Source organism: Myotis lucifugus, unplaced genomic scaffold (assembly GCF_000147115.1).
Source record: "Myotis lucifugus unplaced genomic scaffold, Myoluc2.0 scaffold_16, whole genome shotgun sequence".
Lineage (NCBI taxonomy): Eukaryota > Metazoa > Chordata > Mammalia > Chiroptera > Vespertilionidae > Myotis > Myotis lucifugus.
Window position 1 is genome coordinate 3,985,787 of NW_005871064.1, and position 7,289 is coordinate 3,993,075.

General features: G+C 46.6%; 1 protein-coding gene across 6 annotated transcripts in view; it reads right to left on the reverse strand.

Annotated features, from left to right (window-relative positions):
- CUNH18orf25 (chromosome unknown C18orf25 homolog) overlaps positions 1 to 6,854 on the reverse strand; it is a 71,539-nt gene extending 64,685 nt beyond the window's left edge. For 2 of the 6 annotated variants that reach the window (XM_006085132.3, XM_023750863.1), the window contains exon 1: positions 6,093 to 6,687. The gene's annotated coding sequence lies outside the window, so the exon portion shown is untranslated. The other 4 variants (XM_006085136.3, XM_023750865.1, XM_006085133.3 and 1 more) reach the window with 3 other exon arrangements.
- Between the last annotated feature and the right edge of the window lie 435 nt (positions 6,855 to 7,289).

The following is a 7,289-nucleotide window of genomic DNA, read 5'->3' on the forward strand; positions in this document are numbered from 1 at the left end:
CTGGCTTAAGCGAAACTAAAATATAAATTCTGAGATTGCAACCATGGGAAGAGAGTTTTGCTTGCTTGCCAACCAACTTTTCTCCACTGATATAAGCTCTATAAATAGGTCGAGTGATAATGGCTGCTCAAATCACTTCATATGGCAGATACTACTACTACTGACATGTATCTGGCCCAGTACCAGGACTGCGTATAAAATAACATCAAATAAGAAGGCAAGGGTGTTATCAAATGCAAAAAATGCACAGTGGCTAATGAAAGGACTTCTAAAAACTCAAAAGCACCAATAGTGTAAATCAAGAATAATTTAAAACACAGGTTCTAGGTTTCCTCCTAGAATTCTGTTCAGGCCATTTTGTATCTCTCTCAGAAGACAGTACACATAAAGATGGATCACCACATGCTGGGACCTGAGGTCCCCAAAATACATGTTGCCAAAAATCTATCCACTATACATGCCCTCAGGCTCATGGCAAATTATTTAGTGGATTACAGTGCAGAAAAATAATGGGAAAGCTTTGATGATAAAATGTTGATTGAAGAATACACTATACTTTCATATGCTGGGTTAAAACTAAGGCAGACAGGATACTACTTAAAATCTTAACCACATGAGGTTTTTGTTCTTAATACAGAAACAAAAACAGTCCTGTTTTCCTAGAGTTTTAGTCCACACCCAACTTCCCTCTCCCCAACAATACCTTTCTGTAATTATAAGGCACTAACAAAACGCTAACTCTGGACATCATAAAAGTGCTGTTGTTTTTTAACCAGTCAACTCAGTAAAAAAACAACTTCCACTGATTGCTTTGATATCTTGTTTCCCTAATGCTAACCATGCTAATGAAAACTTTAATTTCTATATTACCTAAACACATCCTAGTTCATCCAGATTCATGGGAATGGCTGTATAAGTGTTTGGGGTTTTTTTTGTATAAGTTTTAACAGATTTAATTTCATTCCTCTTTGAACAACAATCAGAACTGATTTACTAATACATTGACAAGAATTCCAGGCAGAGTAAAAAGTATTTTGTAAATGAACTGGCAGTTCAAAAAGAACATTCAAGACTCCAATCAGGACATGGACACTGGGGCGGTGGAGGCTTGTCCTGGGGGGGGCGGGGGGGGGAGTGCGGGTTAAAGGAGACATATGTAATACTTTAAACAATAAAAAAAGAAATTAATTTTTTTTAGAAGACTCCAATCATTTCAAGCTTAGAGACCCATTTAAGAAAAGAGCTATCTTCCAATACCTTATTTAAAATGATTTTACAAAGGAAAAGACTAACTCCATACTATAGCTGTTTTATTATACAGTACTTTTTTCTCCTACTTTTCTTCTCTACATTTTAGAGCAGGAAAGAAACTTAAAAATCATCTAGATCACTACATTTGAGTTCCCTGGACAGAAATTATTTCTTGGAGGAGGAGGAGGAGGAGGAGGAGAAAAACATAGATGTGAAACATTGGTTACCTCCTGTAAGTGCCATAACTGGGGTTCAAACCCACAACCTAGGTATGTGCCCTGACTGATAATTGAATCTACAACCTTTTTTGGTGTATGGGATGATACTCCAACCAACTGAGCCACACTGGCCAGGGAAAGCAAGATACTTACTTTTTAGTTTCACCCTGCTCCTTCTTTTACCACAAGGACATGTAGGCAGAGTGTGAAAAAACTGACTAAATGAACATCAATCCCACTTCTACTGAGAAAAACTGCCCACACAAGAAGCTGAAAACACTGTTTATTGTACTTCCCTTAAATGCAATCATGAGTCCTTAAAGAGTAAAGTAGGTAAAATTAAAGATAATGGCTAAGGATTTTAAAAAGTTCTGTGATAATAGTCAAATTTAAATTTAACAGATATTTGACAACTAAAAAATAACTGAAAGAATCAACCCAAAATAAAAATAATAAAACCATAAAATGTCTACTCACTGAAATGAAGGCTAAAGAAAAATCTTTCGCCCTAGCTAGTTTGGCTCTGTAAATAGAGCATCGGCCTGCAGACTGAAGGGTCCCAGGTTAGATTCTGGTTAAGGGCACATGCCTGGGTTGTGTGCTTGTTCCCCAGTGGGGGGTGTGCAGGAGGCAGCCAATCAATGATTCTCTCTCATCATTGATGTTTCTCTCTCTCTCCTCCCTTCCTCTCTGAAATCAACACACACATCTATAGTAATAAAAGCGTAATATGCTAATTAAACTGATACCCTTCTGGACATCCTTCTGGACGACCTTCCGGATGAAGCCGCAGCAGTGGGGGCTGAGGCAGAGGTGACCACCACAGCAGGAGGGGGCTGAGGCAGAGGCAGCTACCTTGGTGGTGGGGGCCAAGCCTCTTGCAGGAATTTCGTGCATCGGGCCTCTAGTATATATATAAGCCCTAATCGGTTTGGCCCAGTGGATAGAGCATTGGCCTGTAGACTGAAGGGTCCCAGGTTCGATTCCGATCAAGGGCATGTACCTTGGTTGCGGTCACATCCCCAGTAAAGAGTGTGCAGGAGGCAACTGATCGATGTTTCTCTCTTATCGATGTTTCTAACTCTCTATCCCTCTCTCTTCCACTCTGTAAAAAATCAATAAAATATATTTTTTAAAAAGAGAAAAGAAATTCACCAAAAAAGAAAAATCTTTCAACAGGAATGCCTATCTCATCTTTTATGTTCCTCCTGAGTTCCACCCCTTCCCCCCAAAGAAATAATAACTCATTAGCAGACTAAGGTGCTGTTACTCTCACAACCTGGCCCTACCTCCTTCTACCCTACCTATCCTTCTGTAAACTCAAGGCACTTGGACACACTTAACCATTCAAGATCATTAATACTCATGACTTTGCTGTTCTTTAGCCTGGAATGCACACCTGAAATCTACTTCAAACCTCAGGTTTAAATGTGTAAGTTCCTATACCATCAGGATCCTGTCAGTCTTATTCATCACTACAGCTCTAGCAACTAGAGTACTACTGCCACACAGTAAATGATCAATAAGTTAGTACTGTAAGAATAAAGAGGTGCCACCTGAATGTTTTGTTGTCTGTGTTTTCTCAAAAGTTCTTCCCACTTTCTATAGTCTCGGCTTTCTACTCGGTTATTAATGTATCTATTTCATTTTTACTATTTAATTACAGCTACCCAAGAAACTTTATTTGGCCCCAAACTCTTTCCTAAATAAGAGAAGACTGAAATCAGTATGGTTCAAAAGAAAACATACCATTGTACGTTTTTCATCTGTTACAGGTTTTCTCAAGTATTGTCAATTCAGTAAACGTGTCCCCAGTTACATGCAGAAAAATTAGAAAATTCTAAAGTGATTTACCAAAGTTACAAACATAGGGTTTAGGTCTCTGGCATATACCAATTCCAAACTCTAAAGACAAAAAGCAAAAACATCTTAATTGCCCATATATAAAGCTTAGTTTATTTTTAATACATCAGTCTTGGATAAATCATATAAAATCGAAGATCCCAGCAAAATGACTCCTTGAATAATGACTACACAAGCTCCCAGAAGTTGCTAGTCATATAGTTAGGAGACTTAAGCTACCAATGTCACTTATGAAAATAGAAACCTTTGCCCTAGCCAGTTTGGCTCAGTGGATAGAGCATCGGCCTGCGGACCAAACGTCCCAGGTTTCATTATGGTCAAGTGCAAGTACCTAGGTTGCAGGCTCCTCCCCAGCGGACCCTGGTCAGGACCGTGCAGGAGGCAACCAATTGATGTGTTTCTCTCACATCAGTATTTCTCTCTGTCTTTCCCTCTCTCTTCCACTCTCCCTAAAAATCAATGGGAAAATATCCTCGGGTGAGGATTAACCAAAAAAAGAAAAAGAAAGAAATCTTTAAAGGACATACATGCACTCAGTTCTAAGAAAACTGCATTAAATTAAAACTTAAAGCTTAGCCCGCTGGTGTAGCTCAGTGGTTGAGCGTCGACCTAGGAACCAGGTCACATTTCAATTCCTGGTCAGGGCACATGCCCAGGTTGTGGGCTCCATCTCCAGTGTGGGGGTGTGCGGGAGGTAGCCGATCAATAATTCTCTCTCATCACTGATGTTTCTATCTCTCTCTTCCTCTCTCTTCCTCTGAGATCAATAAATAATATATTTTTTAAAAAACACCTAAAGCTTAGTTTATCTTTAATATATCAGTCTTGGATAAATCATGAAGACTTTAAAACAACGTATAGTGACTCTTTCATAAATGCATTTAAGATTAATATGAATTAGTAATATTAAGAGCTACACTGTGAACTTAATATGAAGCTAATTAACAATGAGAAAGTTTCCAGCTCCAAAATCCAGTCCCTCCCATTTTTTCACTAAAAGATGTCAGGAAAAATATTTTTCCCATTAAGAAATCATATTTAGCTGATGCTCTAGGTATAATTACCATGTTCCTCCCTTTCTAATTGTATACACCTATTTTGAAGTTTACATCTATAATATTTACATTATGAAAAGGATGCGTTTTAAGTTTTAAGATTATAGTAGTAGCGAAAAGGAATCTAATTTAGAAATGTCTAAAAATATTATTTCTCATTTCATGGAACTGCAAGAAATTTCACTTAAGCTCTTTTTAAAGTAACATACAGATTATCACAGTAAATCTCATCTAGTTTCCTGAATTCAAACTTAATTCATAATTTTATATTTACTGAACATAAAGTACTCAACTAGACACTGTATTAGCCAGGTCACTCTGCCAAAATATTACACTTCCTATAAAAACAACAACAAAAAACGTTAGTGCTGTGACTCCTCGGGACTTCGGGTAACAACTATCAATCGTAGGCCCCTAAAAATGACTGTTAAACCAAAAGGCAACGCTCTGCCTGGAAGAACCCAGATTGCCAGGACCAGCAAAACTACATGAGAAAGTTAGGAACCTCCGTCCTCAGATATCCCAGGAGAAGAGAGGGAGCGATTCAAACTGTTAGCATGTGCCTCACGACACGACACAACAAAAGCCTAAGCAAAACTGCCAGGAGAATTTGTCATTAAGCGGGCCAACCCTGACACAGCACCATCGGTGGGATCTGCATCCGACTGGATGGAAGAATTCAGAAAGCAAAAGTTCAAGCAAGAAACCAAAGCACATCCAAGGATAAACCGCTCCAGCGGTGCCATCCGGGAGAACACGTACAGACGTTCACTCCTCCGACCAGGGAGCATCTACTCTGACAGCGGAGGGGGCGATTTCCCAGGCAGAACGAGTGACGTGCAAGCTGGTGCTTTTTTGGGGGGGGCGGGGGGGGGCTGCTGCTTCGACAGTGCACTGAGGTCGGCGTCATGAGGCATACCGTAGGAAGTGCTATGGGGGAAAGGAGAGAACGCCCTGGGAAGAGTCAGGGAAGACGATGATCTTTCACTTGGGGCTCGTCACTTCACATCCTCGCCGGTTTTCTAAATAAAGCTGACAAACGCACCCGAAGACACCCATTTTGGAGACTGACGCATCCCTCCCGTGGACCAGAGGCGTCTGCCGACGGGAAGAAAGCGCCCGGAGGCAGCCGGCGCCGAGCCCGGGGCAGCCTTTCCTGCCTCCGAGGCCACCGCAGCCGCGGCGCTCGGGCTGCCTGGCTCGCAGGGGCAGGGGCAGGTGTCGGCGCCAGGCACCGGCCGCGGGGCCCCGGAGTTGGCAGAGCTGCCGCCGCTTTCCCCGCCCGCCCGGGCGCCGGAAAGTTGCGCGAAGGCAACTCCAGGGCCCTAAAGTCCCTCCGCCGCGCGGCCCACGGACTGCGGCACCTCCAGCCTCCCCTCAGAGCCGCGGGCGGGAACGCGCCTCGCCCGGGCCCCAAGCGGTCCCGGGAACGGGAGGGGGGCTCGTTCCGCCAACTCGGCCGAGCCGGAGGACAAGGGGGTCACCAGCGGCGGGCGGGAGAGCGAGCAACCCCTCTAGTCTGTCCCTCCCCGGGCCGCGGCTGCCGCCAAGTCCCGGTGCGAACACCCGGCGCCCGCCAGAGGGCCCGTTACAAACCCGGCGGGCGCCGCAGATCCCTCACCCGCGGGCAAATACCCTCAGATTTCACACCGACCCTCTCCGAGAACCCGGCCAGGCCGCTGCCCCGCGCCCCTTCCCGCCTCACCTGCGCTCCGCGGCGGCGCCGCACCTCCGCGTCCGCTCCGCGCGCCCCGTCGGGGCACGCACCGACCCGGCCGGGACTCTCCGGGCCGCGGTGACTCGGGCCGCGACGGCCACTGCCGCCTTCTCCTCCTCAGCACAGGCCCCGGCGGCGAGCGCAGAGTTGCAGTCAGAGCCCAGCCGGGGCCAAAGGGAATCTCGCCGCCTCCGCAGGGTCCACCACCACCTAGTCCCAGCACTCGTCCGCGCCGCCCGGAGAAAATGTCACCAGAGGCCGTTCCGCTCGGCGCCTCACTTCCGCCCGGAACCACAGAGCCCGCGGGGTCGGCTAGAGCGGCCGCACCGGCGGGAATCTCCAGGGGCCGGAGCGGGAAGCCAAAGGCAAGCCAGACAGCGCCATCTGGCGGCGAGGAGCGTGCGCTCCTCCCGCTGCAGAGAGCCGGGCGCGCAGTCAGCGGCTTCCCGGGATTTTCCCCCCGCATTTCCCTCCACCTGATTAGGCAGCTCCGTTCCAGAAATCTTTCTTGGAGGTTCGAAAAGCCAGCCAGTACAAACTATGGGCAATACCCTAAGAAAAGGACAGCTACCTTTTCCGTGCGCTGCTCCGTACTCACCCCTCCTGAAGCCTTCCTGAGCGAAGCTCGTGGCGTCTGAAAGCTTGAGTAACTCCAACAGGAAGCAGCTTTCTCTCCCCACTTTTTCGAGGATGCCCACCTCGGCGCGGGGATACTCGGCTATACTCTTCTCACGCAGTGCGGTCAACATCCCGTTCAAGTTTCTGGACGGGAACCTTGCAGGCCTCACAGATAGACCGCCACCTGCTGGCGATACAGGGTGCGCCAGGGAGAGCCGCTCCGCCCACCCCTAGGCGCGCTGCAGACACCCCAAATTCCACCTGGGCACTCCATGCGGAGTCCAGAGTCACTCCTCTGACTTGCAGTTCTCCCAGGGGAGGGTGTCGTGGTCTGAGTTGGAAGAAACGTGGGGGACTCGGGACCCGGAGGGAAGGTGAAGTGGGCAGCTAGAAGCGGTGCTGAGAACAAACCACACTGTTCAAGTATGGCCAAGAGGCTGAGCTCCCTACAAGCTGGATTTTGAGAGATAATTAAATATGGGGTTTGAGGAGGAAAATGTAAAAGGTATTTACATTTTCAGGAGCTGTGCTGGGACCTGGTGTGACAGTCCCTGGGAGGAGATTATG